Raw genomic sequence first — 16103 nt, 5'->3', positions numbered from 1 at the left:
TGGTTTGTTGTTGAAGAGAAAAACATGCCACCATTACGATAAACGAAACCACCCTGCACAGCATGTTGTAGTCCAAACAAACCCCCCCCGTTCACACATGCATTGAACTCATTTTCCCAGAAGCCCTAGCAGCCCAGAGCATGGCTTGATTTCCGGTTTCGTCGTCATAACGTGCCGGCCTCGTCACCAGGTCAAAATTGTCACCAGGACAAATCCGCTCTTTCTTTTGAATTATAAGAAAACTGCAAATTAAACAGATTAAACAAATAGCGGGTTTAGCGTATTACACAGCACCAACAAATGTATTAAATTGTGGGGAACGCGGGTTATGCAGTAGAACTGTTAACGCCCTAGTTGATCATACAAAAGCTTTAGCAAAAGTAGCAGATCTACAAGCTCAAAACGAGCTTGTAGATCTGCTACTTTTTCATTATTTTCTGTGAATCCTGAAATGTCGCAGTATTGGACATGTGAGGTTTCCAACCCGACAGAGACGACATGGCAAAGCTTAGAATTATCCACCTCCCCTTTTTCAGTAACACATAATAATTTAACATGATCTACGGGTGTATCATTAGATATAGCCCTTCTCCATCTTGGTGCTGATGAGAGAAGACTCAAGATGGATTCCTCTGACTGTGTGTGTGTGTGTGTGTGTGTGTGTGTGTCCACACGCTGATGCACTGCATCAGTCTCCACTTCATCAATTACAGTAAATTACATCCATCTGTTAGTGACTCCATCTTCTACGTTCTTTGATGAATGACCTCCCACTGCCCCCCCCCCCCCCCCCGACCTCTGAATCACTGTCTTCTGTCTGTGAGCACTGACATACGACACACACACGCACGCACACACACGCACGCGCGAGCGCACAGCGGGTGGCGTAGTGACTAGTTGCCAACTGGTCATGACCCCTGATCACATCCTCCATGTGTGAATGACGTCATCTCGATCTGTCCTGCTGACGCACTCCTTCACACACACACACACACACGCGCACACACACACACACACACACACACACACGCGCGCACACACACACGCCAGTGAATGAAGGTGACTCAATCACAGGCAGACATTTCTTTTCATAATGGACATCGTGGCGTGACCGTCGCCATGCAGCACGCCTGCGTCCTGTCACACTCGTTAGCTGCATGGGTTTGGGGAGCAGTTCTGGAGGGCGGGGGTGAGGTGGGCTGGGAGTGTGGGTGTGCATAATCCCAGAATGACTGACTCTGTTGCATATTTCACCATATACTGTAGAGTTGTATATAAACTCGAGGGCAGACTGCCCCGCCCCCAGCTATACATTTCAATAGAGTTATATATACTAGTCCTTACCCGTTCTGAATATGTGAACAGCAAATTATGTTCAGTGTGGGGAATGGTTTACAGATGGTCTTGGGAAGTTGGGTTGGGCACAAAAGTGGATATGGATATGTTGCTGGGTGTCCAAGCGATAACGAAATTAGGTCAAAATTCTGCTAAATATGACGTAAAATGATGTATGATGATAAGAGTGCCCATCACTTCACACAGGTGTGATTTCTCTTTAATAAAGTGATATGAGGTAGGGGCAGGCAATATGACAAAATATTATATCACAATATCTTTTCAGAAATTATCACAATATTGATATTAATCTGGACATCATATATTTTTTATATAATCTATATAATCAATTTGTTTTTATACTGATAGACTATTAGTTTGGTATGCAGATAGATAGATGGATATAGATAGTCAATTCATTTTATGAATGGATGGACAGACAGACAGACAGACTATCCGTTTTTATCTTGCTGTTCTATCATGTGAGTGCTATCCGTTTTTATCTTGCTGTTCTATCATGTGAGTGTGACATTTAGACAGTGCAGAGGCTACTCGATTGTGAATTAGTAATGTAACATTCTCCTTGGCTTTGACTGCTTCAGTTCAGAAGCGTTGCATTTAGAGTTATGGACTAGGCACTGACTAGCCTCGGTACCAGGCTTTAATTTTTGTTGGTGCAAAAATTGAAAGCCTGGAGGAACGCATTGGCCGCTCTGGTCTAAAAGTGGAGTCAACCCTTCCGGGTGGGCGTCGCTCCAAATTATGTGACGTAGCGCTGCACTAGGGGGGAGAGGAGGGGCCGGGGGTGACGGACAGATCGATGAGATCCAATCAGGGCGCGCGCAAATCTGAGCCGCGACCCGCCCCTCTAGACCAGAAACCTAACACGTTAGTTCAGGCTAGGCACTGACTAATATATCCAGCCAGGTCAGTCATTCGTATTGCGCTGCGCACACGCTTTTAGCGAGGTGCTAAGCAAGGGTTGTTTTGGTATATCAATCAATCCGTCCACTACACTGTACCTTTCTATGTCTGTTTGTATTGCACCCTCAACCAGCCTGGCTTGTCCGTAACGCAGCGTTAACTTAACCCATTTAGGCCTGACGTCGGAATATATGTCTTCAAAATCCTGACAGTTTTCTGTATCAGTGGTGCTCAATATTTCATGCCAAGGACCCCAAAAACTATATGTAATGGGCCTCCGCCCTCATCTGAAAATATGTTGTTCCAGGGACCTCCCCAGAAGCAAATGTTCACTCTGTAATAATATATATTCAAAGATTTGAGGCACATTTTCACGATTAAAAAAAATAAATAGCAGACCTACAACTTCGTAGCGCTGCATGAGCTTGTAGATCTGCTATTTTTCAATAGCTAAAGTATAACATGCTTTAAAACACAAAGGTGTATGTATACAGTAATACTACTCAACTCAACTTGTTACGTTGTTACGCCAACATGCCCAGGTCAACCAAAGTGCTGTACAAGGTAAAAAAACAAAAGAGCAAACGATGCAATATGAACAGATATTATAGCATGCAAAGGAATGAGCACAAACACACCAGTGAGGGAAAATGGCTTCAGCTGTCACTGAAGGCCAGGGAGAAGAAATAAGTCTTTAACCTGGATTTAAAAATAGCCTATGGACTGGAGGGCTCTGACGGGGTATGGGCAAATTATTCCAGAGCCTATGGGGACAGCCACCGCAAAGGAACGGTCACCCCTAATTATCTTTTACTAGATGTCGAGGCGGCCTTCAAATCCAGTACTGAATTACGCCGATCAGAGAAATGGTGGCACAGAGTTTTAAACACTGCTGTAAAGCCACATATGTGTGCATTTTTGGGGGGGTGACTATACTCATGGCAGACCCATGAGCAGTGTCTGTGGGACGTTTGGTTGAGGATTTTGCCAGGGTGTCCCCGGGGGCCCTGAAAAGGTGCTGGTTAGTATTTTATTTTATTTATTTATTTGCAGAACGGAGCACTTGTATGTACTTGTAGTACAAATGTACTTTTTTGACAAAATGCTCATAGACCCTATATGTTCCGTTTTTATCAACTGTCTGGGGACTGCGGGCTCAACAACCCACCGCTGCAGCTTTTCAAATCGCCCTTTTCCCTTTATTTTCCTTTCCTTTCCTTAGCCTGAAGTGAGCTTTAGAATGATCCTGATTCCAGACACAGCTCCTGGACTAGGCGCCTCCCGCCCGCCAGGGCTGACGGATGGCACGTCTTTCATCTCCAGCAGGAGCAAACTGCCCTCTAGGCGATCCCTCTAGGCGGAGCTTTCTCCTCATACCAGGCAGACGGTCGGGAACATCCGTGCCACTCAAAAGGAGCCAACTGACCCGCGTCGCGGAGTGAAGCTTTAAATTGTCACGCAGCCACTCTTTGGAGACACTCAAAGACGTGCATCGTGAACAAAAGCACACGGTTAAATAGACACGTTCGTTATTCATCTTTCTGTCCCTCACTTTGTAATAATAATAATAATAAACTTTATTTGTATAGCACCTTTCATACATAAATGCAGCTCAAAGTGCTTCACAGGGCAGGACACAAAAATATAATACAATAAAACACAAGTAGTTAAAATGATAGAACAATGGCAAAGAACAAAATTTAATATAAGAACATAAAATAAATAAAAACAAATAAAAACACCACATGCAGCAATCAGTCAGGGCAGGGTAGGAACGTGCATAGTAAAACTCAACTAAAAGCAAGAGTGAAGAGGTGAGTCTTGAGTTGAGATTTAAAGATGTCTACAGAGGGTGTGTGTCTGAGCTCGAATGGAAGTTTATTCCAGGCTGTTGGGCCGTAGAAGCAAAAAGCTGCCTCACCATATTTTTTTGTGCACATTCTTTTAGGCACTTCAAGTAGGCCAGCATTGGAGGACCTGAGGGGGCGGTTAGGGACATATCCAGGTAGGCAGTCACGGAGGTACGGAGGTGCGAGACCATTGAGAGCTTTATAGACTAGTAAAATAATTTTAAAATCAATCCTAAAAACAACCGGAAGCCAGTGCAGTGATGCCAAAACTGGAGTAATATGTTCTCTCATCTTAGCTCATCTCTTCTTGTATGCTCATTCACTCTACGTGAAGCCTTCCCTTAAATGTCAGAAACGCAACACGTCCCTATAACTCTGCATGAACCGCCGGGATGCGCTCCCCTGTTGACCCATAATTACAGCTCCTCTCCTCTCGGTAGCACTCAGTGACTCACAGTCACCGCAACGCCAGTCCAGTGCCTTTAATTGGTACGGCAAGCAGAGCAAAGTGACAACACGAGTCACGGCTTCCACATACCTGAGCAGCAGCATGCTGGAGGTAGGAAACAGCTGAGATAAGGGAGGGGGGAGTGTTAGCTTGTCAGTGGTTCATTAGAGCTGGTAGGAAACAGCTGAGATAAGGGAGGGGGGAGTGGTAGCTTGTCAGTGGTTCATTAGAGCTGGTAGAAAACAGCTGAGATAAGGGAGGGGGGAGTGGTAGCTTGTCAGTGGTTCATTAGAGCTGGTAGGAAACAGCTGAGTTAAGGAAGGGGGGAGTGTTAGCTTGTCAGTAGTTCATTAGAGCTGGTAGGAAACAGCTGAGATAAGGTAGGGGGGAGTGTTAGCTTGTCAGTGGTTCATTAGAGCTGGTAGGAAACAGCTGAGATAAGGTAGGGGGGAGTGTTAGCTTGTCAGTAGTTCATTAGAGCTGGTAGGAAACAGCTGAGATAAGGAAGGGGGGAGTGTTAGCTTGTCAGTAGTTCATTAGAGCTGGTATAGGACACAGCTGAGATAAGGAAGGGGGGAGTGTTAGCTTGTCAGTAGTTCATTAGAGCTGGTATAGGACACAGCTGAGATAAGGTAGGGGGGAGTGTTAGCTTGTCAGTGGTTCATTAGAGCTGGTGGGTCTGACATGCAGAGATGTGCTGCACTCGTCTCTCCGCTAGTTGTCTGTCTTACGAATGGGGAAGGAATATTATATTTGAGTGTAACGCTAAACGTTTATAGGCACGCTCAGTGAGTGATTCAAATGTAAAACTGGAAATGCTGCATCGCTGGTGTACGCCTCATCTGCCCGACCAGCTGCTGGTTACATGAGTAGGCTATGTATTGTAAGGGTATTGTGTAATGAAGACTTGGAAGGACAGTCTATATAATGAATTGCATTTCTTTTGAGCTTTTCCAAGTGCTCAAAGCACTTTACAATGGTTCATTCATTCATACATTGGGAGGTGAAGCGGCGAACAGTCGACACCAGCGTCCGCACTTCCCACATTCACACACCAATGATGGAGCTCACACCGACCGACTCATTGGAGGCAATGTGGGGTTCAGTGTCTTGCCCAAGGACACTTCCACATGTGGGCAGGAGGAGCCGGGATTCGAACCGCCGACCCAGGGATCCTTGGACGACCTGCACTACCTCCACAGCCACAACCACAGCCACCCTCCATATGAGTCTGTATTATAAGTGCATTATGAAGTGACAAAGGGGCGGCTGTGGCTCAGGAGGTATAGGGCAAGTCTTCCAATGATCCGTGGTTCGGCCGTTCAAATCCCCGGCTCCTCCATGTCCACATGGACATGGAGACACTGAACCCCACATAGCCTCCAATGAGTCGGTTCGGTGCTAGCTTGCCACCACGTGGGAAGTGAGGACACTGGCGTCGACTGTTCGCCCCTTCACCTCCCGATGTATGAATGAATGGACCACGGTGACCTTGACCTTAACCCATTCTGAACGGGCACCCATTTTGGTGTCAGCATCATGTTATGCTTTAGCTATTGAAAAATAGCAGATCTACAAGCTCATATCGTGCCACCGAGTGGCGCGATACGAGCTTGTAGGTCTGCTATTTTTGAAAGAATCGAAGAACGACTGACATTTCTACAATCTGATCTCAGGTCAGAATGGGTTAATCAGACCAGTGTGTGTCCAGTGGAAACCTTGTATGAATCTGATCTCAGGTCAGAATGGGTTAAGACTTTTGACCACAAACCTCTTCCTCTTGAGTCCAAGTGGACGCTTGTGCCAAATGTCATGAGATTCCCGTCAAGACTTTCCTGAGATATCGTGCTCATGAGGTTGGGTGAGTACAGTACGCATACAGACAACTGGAAAACATAACATACTGCCTCCAGCCATGGCTGCCTGCCAAGTAGGCACCCAACTGAAAACTAGCAGTGCATACATGTTTATTTATTCCATGTCTACCTTTCCTATCCTCTCTACTCTTCTCATGAAATACTGACTAGTATATCTTGGTGATTAACTCGGCTCTTGATTTTGTGTGTGTGTGTGTGTGTGTGTGTGTGTGTGTGTGTGTGTGTGTGTGTGTGTGTGTGTGTGTGTGTGTGTGTGTGTGTGTGTGTGTGTGTGTGTGTGTGTGTGTGTGTGTGTGTGTGTGTGTGTGTGTGTGTGTGTGTGTGTGTGTGTGTGTGTGTGTGTGTGTGTGTGTGCCTAAAATCTGCACGCACGCGTGCGCACACAGCTAAAACTATACCAACTGACAAAGAACAGAGTATATAGTTATAAAATGTCAGCTTACACAGTGCCTGTTCAAATGTATTCAAAGTGACGAGATCACGAAGGGAATAACATATAGTGTCATAGTAGTACTCATCCAAAAGGTTACATAGCCTACTGCATCCACTGCTCACATCCCCAGAGCAGAGCTTCAAGTCAATGTTCATCCTTGAGGAGGAAAACAAACAAACAAAACAACATGGCTGCCGTTTTTTAGCTTGACCACACCAATGCAACTCTTGCATTGGTGTGGTTTACCTTAACAAAAAACAACGTTTTGTCCCTTTTGGTGTGGTTTGGGCTTAAGTGTGCTGTATCACTGTCAGCGGCCTGCTGTTGTCGGTTAGGGCTTCAGTGTTTTGCTCAAGGACTACTTGTTGAACACAAAGCCATGAGCCGAGGCTCGAACCGGCAACCTTCTGTTCCCTAAACCTACTGAGCCTGCAGCCAGATATGGTTTGAATAATACCCGCTGCTATGTTAATCATTCACGATTATGAATGATTGTGATTGAATCCACCTGCGACACATCACCCCCCCCCCCCCCCCCCCCCCCTCCACTTTGCTGCGGGGGTGTAGTACTTCCTTCCTCAACCCTTCTTCATATCGCTCCACCGTCGCCACCACACGCCCACACGACACACGCCGTCCGTTGTTTGCGCTTCCACAACGCTCCATTTGTCGTCGCCCCCCCGAAATAGCCTCGACCCGCCCTCAGCCTTGTTAAATGACGGGCGTGATTAAATGTCTCAGCCCGTGGTTGGCCTCCTCTTGTGTTTGTAAACAAAGTAATGGAATGAAATTGAATAGCTCAAACTTAACCCGTTCAGGACGAGGGGATACTTTAGTATTATGTTATAATTTAGCTATTGGAAAAATAGCTTGTTATGTGCTGTTTTTGAAAAATCTTTGAAAATGTGGCACAAACTTTGAATATATTTTCTTTCAGAGCGAACGTTTATACCTCAAATCTTTGCTTCTTGGTCCTTAGTTTGAGAACCGCACTGACATAGAAACATAGAGTTTTCTGAAAACTGTCATGACTTATAGAAGACATTTTGTATAGAATCAGTTCTCAGGTCTGAATGGGTTAATTACTGGGACACAGACATGCATAGCTTCCCCCCCCCCCCCCCCCCCCCACACACACACACACACTTAGCATAAATCAGGCAGGCAATCACCTTGCTGCGTGGTGGCGGCATACGTTATAGTACCTCGTCCAGTACCAGTTACAGTGCTGCCGCCGCGCTGACAGTAATAGCAGCGTCTCGCTCCATTAAGCTGCCATGCAGTCGCCAAGTCATTACCCCACCGCGACAGCCCCCCCCCCCCGAAACCAACCCGCAGCAACAGCTGGGAGTGAGAGCGAGGAGGGCTATATAGGCAGCGGGAGCTGGAGAGCACGCTGTGCCGGCGATAAAACTCATATACGCAATGTCAAATAAATCACTCCACATGTTGACGTCTAAATGGAAAGCTCCCCCCCTGAGCAGATTAGGGCTTAAGAGAGTGAACTGCACATCATCATGAGGGGGGGGGGGGTTAGAGGTGGTATTAAAACTGGATGCACGTTCTATAACGTGTCGACGAGGTCGAGCTAAAGGACTACTTCACCACTTTTCAAGTTCAACCCATCTCCATATAATGTAAATTGGTCCTCAACTATAATGTTCATGATTACAAAAAAATCCTACTCAGTCTGTGTCTGATATTATAGGAGGGCTGTGGGTGGTTCAGAAACCCGTCCACCATGCAGTGACATCGTCGGTATAGGCAGATTTTTTTTTTTGTATATTTGTATTTTTTATTATCGTGAGAACGATGGCTTCCATTATCACTATTGCAACGTTTCACGGAATAGAAAGCCTGCAGTTTCTTTTAACTTGGATTCCCCATCGATGATGTCACTGGTGGACGTGTTTCTGGACTGCCCACAGCCCTCCCATACGGGTCTGTGACTCGAGAGAGGGTACAAATGGACCCATACGGGTCTCTGTGACTCGTACAAATGGAACCAAATGGACCCCTTGTTACGGGTCCATTTGGTTCACTCATGTGGACACACAGTAAATAAAAGGGTCTATGCATGCATGCGTGCGTGCGTGCGTGCGTGCGTGCGTGCGTGCATCCATGCATGCTCATCATTAAAGCCGCTAGCTAGCTATAGCATCTGACTGGTCTTTAGATTACACACGTTTACTTAAGCGCCTTTACTTGCTTAAGTACTGTACTTTTGAGGTATTTGTACTTTACTTGAGTATGTCCAATTTCCAATACTTTTACTCCACTACATTTATTTGAAAACTTTAGTTACTATAGTTGCTTTGTAGATTTTGATTATTATTTTTAAAAAGCATGCGTTAACCAGTTCAGCCCTATGTCCGCCCTTTGAAGCTCACAATGCGTCGTATTTACTTGCAACATAGTATTTCTACAGTGCAGTATGGATACTTTTACTCAAGTAAAACACGCGAGTACTTTTTTTCCACCACTGAAAGCATCAACAGCACGGCTGATTGGAGCATCGCTGGAGCAAAACCCAAGCAGATGTCGTCCTCCAATCCTCTCGCTCTGCTGCAACCTGGACCGGGTCACACTGACCTGTCTGTTATCACTGTGTGTCCCTCGACCACATCCACCGGGTCACACTGACCTGTCTGTTATCACTGTGTGTCCCTCGACCACATCCACCGGGTCACACTGACCTGTCTGTTATCACTGTGTGTCCCTCGACCACATCCACCGGGTCACACTGACCTGTCTGTTGTCTCACTGTGTGTCCCTCGACCACATCCACCGGGTCACACTGACCTGTCTGTTGTCTCACTGTGTGTCCCTCGACCACATCCACCGGGTCACACTGACCTGTCTGTTGTCTCACTGTGTGTCCCTCGACCACATCCACCGGGTCACACTGACCTGTCTGTTGTCTCACTGAGTGTCCCTCGACCACATCCACCGGGTCACACTGACCTGTCTGTTGTCTCACTGAAGGCTGTTCCATTGCTGGAAGAAGCACTCTGCTTTGGAAAATAGAGTGTTGACATTTTATTTGAAGAATATTCGAGCGGATAATTGGCATTTATTACGTTTCCGTTGCTGTCGGGAGAAAATCACCTAACATTTTTTTTGTTTTATGTTTTTGCATAAATCAGTGCTATTGAATGGACACCCTTTACGTCTGTGTGTTGTTTTGAAAATATTGACCAATTGAAAGTAGTAAAAAAATGCTTTGGACAAAGCCTCTCAACGCCATTGGACCCTCAAACTAACTAAAGCTAAAGCAACTAACTCCACCACTCTCATGGAGGTAAATGACAATATATAAAGTCACAACACCAACTTTGATGGGGCTGTATTGCTTTGTTTTCAAAATATATGGTTTTCTTAATTTCCTGAAATATTATACATATTTTTAATGTCCTGAAAAATGAACATTTTGGAGTTAGGTGGTTTCCTCCCAACAGCAGAGATGTAAAGCTCTGGCCTCCTGGCTTAACCTAGGATAGGGTATTTATTTGCAATACTACTACGGTAATATCTGTAATGTGTAACTTTTACTTAGTAAAAGTTACAACTAACCGTATTTGTATAAATGCTTAACCCATTTAGACATTCTACAAATGTCTTCTAAATTCTGACAGTTTTCAGAAAAACTCAACCAAAAAAGTGGTCCTTGAGCACAGCTACGAAGCGGTGACCAGCCACTGACCCTCTGTACTCGACAGCTCGGACCGTTTTTCCACATTGTCATAAAATACAGTTCAAATGAGTTGTGTGTGTGGCGGAGGAGGAGGAGGAGGAGGAGGAGGAGGAGGAATGTCCTCAGATCCAAGTTGACAGCTGTCATCGAAGATGATTCACTCGCTGCACATCATCTAATGGAATGCTATCCGACAGCAACGGCAGCGCACGAGATCCGCACACCGCCCAATCTATCCGTCTATCATCAGCCAATTAAGCATGTTGTTTACAACACACACACACACACCGTTGATCGGCCGGAAACGTGAATGATTACATAAGCACTTGATTTAATTACAGATATCAAATTGCAATCTGCGTTTCTATCGCCGCGTTGCGTGAGCTAGCGTGTTAGTTTCGCTAATGAATTCTGGAGAGAGAGAGAGAGAGAGAGAGATATATATCCATCCATCCAATTAACTTGTGCCTTTTTTTTCTCTGCTGCTGATGCTAGCTTGCATACTGTAGATACAGTAGGTGTCAGTATAAGTTAGATTTTGAGGTAGAACTAGGGCTGATAAACTGACATTTATCACCTCTAACCGACTTAATGTTCACGTATAGGTTAATCCAATTATTGAGAAGCAGGGTTTTATTTATTTATTTTTACTTTAACATTAACTTTTCAACAATTAATTTGATAATGGACCAAATGGATCAATCTGATTAACCACGTAAAACCCTGTATTATACGTCATTGTACAACAGTGGTGTGCGAAAATGTCCAATCCGCATACAAGATCACGTTCAATGTCATCCTGTTTCCTGTAGGCCTACCAGTTCTCAAGGGCTGGGAACGATCGGGTGCGCATCAGCTCGGTTGCACCATGTGGAATCGTGGAACTCGTTAATTCTACAATATTTCATGTTCTTGGCCAAATGTGTGTCATTTAGTCAGATGCTCAGCTCATCCTAATGTGTGTAATTTAGTCACATGCTCAGCTCATCCTAATGTGTGTCATTTAGTCAGATGCTCAGCTCATCCTAATGTGTGTCATTTAGTCAGATGCTCAGGTCATCCTAATGTGTGTAATTTAGTCACATGCTCAGCTCATCCTAATGTGTGTCATTTAGTCAGATGCTCAGCTCATCCTAATGTGTGTCATTTAGTCACATGCTCAGCTCATCCTAATGTGTGTCATTTAGTCACATGCTCAGCTCATCCTAATGTGTGTCATTTAGTCAGATGCTCAGCTCATCCTAATGTGTGTCATTTAGTCACATGCTCAGCTCATCCTAATGTGTGTCATTTAGTCAGATGCTCAGCTCATCCTAATGTGTCATTTAGTCAGATGCTCAGCTCATCCTAATGTGTGTCATTTAGTCAGATGCTCAGCTCATCCTAATGTGTGTCATTTAGTCACATGCTCAGCTCATCCTAATGTGTGTCATTTAGTCTCATGCTCAGCTCATCCTAATGTGTGTCATTTAGTCACATGCTCAGCTCATCCTAATGTGTCATTTAGTCACATGCTCAGCTCATCCTAATGTGTGTCATTTAGTCAGATGCTCAGCTCATCCTAATGTGTGTCATTTAGTCACATGCTCAGCTCATCCTAATGTGTGTCATTTAGTCACATGCTCAGCTCATCCTAATGTGTGTCATTTAGTCACATGCTCAGCTCATCCTATAGTTGTCACCTGGGCGTCGGCCTGAGACCTTCTACTCAGCCGGGACTCATACGAGGCCTTTGCTTTGTTTCACCAGTTTCAGTTTGAAACGGGCCTCCACCCTCAGGGGGGCCTCCGAGCTACACAGTGGCGTGCACAGATAGACACTAGGGGGTGCTAGAGCACCCCCTGCCCTTTTGGCAATAAAAAAGTTTTTTTTTCTTAATTTGTAGTGTGTGGACCATGCGGTGACATTGATCAAATCTTGATAAAAAAACGCTTCTACTATATTATTTTTAGGCCCAAGTTGTTCTTCGATAAAAAAAAAAAATAGCAGACCTACAAGCTTGTAGATCTGCTATTTTTCAATAGCTATAAAGCACCAAAATGGGTTCCCGCCCCAAAATGCGCTGCACAAGGTGCCCTTTTTTTTCACTTGAGCACCTGCCCCTCTAAATGTCTGTGCACGCCACTGGAGCTACGACAAACATCCAACATGTACGTGTCCCCGGATGTACGTCAACATGTACGTCAGACATCAGTCAACCCCCCACCACCCTTGGCCTCTCTCTCTCTCTCTCTCTCTCTCTCTCTCTCTCTCTCTCTCTCTCTCACACTCACTCACTCACTCGGTGCCTTGCTCTCTCCCACGATGTTAAAGTTACACCTATTTCCTGTTACTAACCTGGGTAAAATGTGCAGCATTGGGAGGTGAATGGGAGACACTTCATTGTGAAGGCACGACAGGATGAGGAGAGGTGTTGTTGCTGCCTGTAATTGTAGAGAGCAATGGCTGCGAGCGATATTGAACAGTCAAAACTATGTGTCAATTCAATACGCCTGTGTCAACAGAATAATGATGTCATAGGTAGCCTATACGTATATGGGGGCCTCATTTGGTCATGAAACGGGCTTCCCCTGCCGGGACCCCTAGGGTGATGGTCTGTTTATAGTATACTGTGCCCTTTATTCTGTTTCATCCTGTGTCACACCATCTTATCTGTAGGACTAAATACGTTTGTTGACATGTAGGAACTAGGAACAGACTGTATAGGATGAAACGGATTTATCTTTCAAACTGTATGCATTTTCTGTCCACACCCTCTACTCATGTAAGCCGCTTAAAAAGCTAACCAGAATGTAGAAACTTTGGTCAGTTCTCTCCGACGGCGTAAGGCCGTCGGATGAGCCTATGCTGTGCAATGCTGCTGTAGCCTATGCTTTGTGAAATATATATATAGTATTGCCAGAGTATATGCCATCTGCTGCGTTTATTATTGGACTCGGTCATAGATTTACCACTTAAGCCATATTTTGTACTTTGTTGTGTCGCACGAGGACAGTGTGACTCACAATGTGTCACAGAGAGACGTGTTGCCAGACTTTAGATTGGCTATTTTTTTCACACATTTTCTCACAATAGTTTCCAAAAATGAGATAAGAAAATTGTTTAACACTTATAAAAACCCATTAAAAACCAGGAAAGCATCTGTGTCATTTCAAATGTCTGTGTGTTGGCTATTCCAAAATAGCAGCTCACACTAGTGCGTTACTTTTTCCTTTTCATTTGTTTTTTTAGTTTAGAAGGCATTTGTAGAACCGGCCTCAGGGCTCAACTCCAGCAGATGCATTTTCTGGAGGCTGGATTAACATCAACATTGCAAAGTTTTTTTCCCCCGTCTCCCATTTAGTTGCATATTGCTTATTCGTATGCTTCTGCATTGGAAGCTGTTCAAACCAAAAGTCAGACTCTCTGACTAGCGCGCTCCGGCACATTCTACCGACTTCAAACCATCGAAAACAGCTTGAATGTTAAAGTCCTCCTCGCACAATGCTGCTCCCACGCATCGCCTCTCTGCTTTACACAAGGAAACACGCCTAGTAGTTGTTGTCGCTGTTATGTAACACCTGTAGTGTGCCTGTGTGTGTGTGTGTGTGTGTGCGTGCGCGCGCTCCACTGAATCCATGATGAGTAGCTTCCTATAATGACTAGCCTCCTGCCCATTTACAGTGCGGCTCGTTAAAATCCACATGTGGCCTGTGGAGACGAGCAGACGGATGAGTGCATGCATTACATTACATTAGAGCAGTGGTTCTCAACCAGTGGTCCTTTTAGGGGGTTCCAGGTGGTGGAGAGTCATTTACTGTAGCTGGGGGACCAAATTAAAATGGCTCCATTTGGAGTAACCAAATGCACCCCTTATTACATTTAGACCATGGAGGATGATTCTACAAATGCCTTCTAAATTTGGACAGTTTTCTGAAAACCCCATGTTTCTGTGTCAGTGGTTCTCAAACATTTTCATGTCAACGACCCGCAAAAATATATGTAATTATAACCACAGGTCGTTTCGAGGAAGCAATCTGATTGGTTGAAACAGCCTTCTAGCCGTGGATTAAACCAGCACCATTCACCACCTAATCAAAACAAAGAATTCAGCTGCTCTGTTTTCCCAGAGCGCTAGCAAACTCGGTGGCTAGGCTAGCTAGCTTCATGGGACATTTGTGGTCATAGTGACTACATCCGTCATTAATTTTTTTTTTTTTCTTAGTTTTAAGGGTAACTTATATTGTATAATTGCAATATTACACAATATTACACTTGCAATATCCACAGGGTGTGGTTTAACGTGATTATTGCCACTTCAGTGATGCTTGCGGAACTCGACCGTTCCTGACCGCATCATACACGAGATTACACCCTCTCGTGTAATCTTGCTTAATTGGCCGCCGTCCCCCATCTGAAAATATGTTGTTCCAGGGACCACCCCCCCAGAAGCAAGGATTTAAATGTTCGCTCTGAAAGAATATATTCAATGATTTGCGCCACATTTTCAAGATTTTTCAAAAATAGCAGATCTACAAGCACATCTACCGCTATAACCGGTAGATGTGGAGGGATGCAGGGACAATGTTTTTCCATGGCCTCTAGGGAGTGCACATACATAAGTTGTATGCAGATTGATGCAGTTATAGCTAAAAACAGGAAATGGCCTGTTATAGCGCCACCGTGAGGCTGATTTGGAAAGAAATGAGTGGCATGTCATCCTCGGCCTAGTGGAAATGTGCGTGCATAATTTCACGGAAATTGCACGCTGCGTTTGTGATTTGTGGCATTTTGTTCGAAACGGACCAATCATGTGAGCTTTGGAAGCCAATCTTAGCCAATCAGGATGGAAGATGGGAAATGGTGCTTGATTCGTCTTGATCACATGACTATGGAGATGGTGTATACCGAATTGTGTGATGTTTGGATAAAATGTGTACGAGTAATCTACAGAAATGTGTTTTGCCTAAATCGGCCTGATGGTGGCGCTATAACAGGCAGTTGAGGACTATGGCATGGATCGGGCCAACGGTGCCGGAGATTAGCTGGTAACAGACGGACGGACGGACGGACGGAAGGAAGGACGGACACAGGCACACACACACGGACGCAGTGCAAAACATACTCTCTCCCCATGCCTTCGGCCTGGTGGAGACAATGATGGTCCGAAAAGGGTTGAAAACCACTGCATTAGATAAATCTACTGTATGTACCAGGGCAGGTGGCTTATTGTGGGCCAGCAATGTTTCACGGCAATCGGATTTGAGGCATGTTGTTAAAAACGGGCAACTCCTGCAAACTATTTTTTAACTATGTTTTTGGATTGCAGAAGTTTTGCTTGTTACAGAGTATTTCTATATTGTGGTTATTGATACTTTTATGTAGTGGTGTAAAGTAACTGTAGTTAAGTAAATGTTTGAGGTATTTGTACCTTAATATTTTCAATAAGGTTTTATGACATTCATTTTCATTTATTTTTGTTTTTGTTCTTTTAGGTTTTATGACCTCAATTACACCCAAAAAACCTGAACTTTGAACATTCAGTGGATTTTCTGTGGTCTGA

The 16103-nt window shown here is 44.7% G+C and overlaps 1 protein-coding gene across 1 annotated transcript in view; it reads left to right on the top strand.

The window, feature by feature from the left end:
• Positions 1–16103, top strand: part of prkcab (protein kinase C, alpha, b) — a gene marked incomplete at its 5' end in the record, with an annotated part of 225968 nt that overhangs the window by 90965 nt on the left and 118900 nt on the right. The window lies entirely within an intron of this gene.

The sequence above is a fragment of the Protomyctophum parallelum genome, assembly GCF_964188405.1.
Source record: "Protomyctophum parallelum genome assembly, chromosome: 13".
NCBI lineage: Eukaryota > Metazoa > Chordata > Actinopteri > Myctophiformes > Myctophidae > Protomyctophum > Protomyctophum parallelum.
Note: the sequence above shows the minus strand (reverse complement) of the source record. Positions and strands in the feature narration are given on the sequence as shown.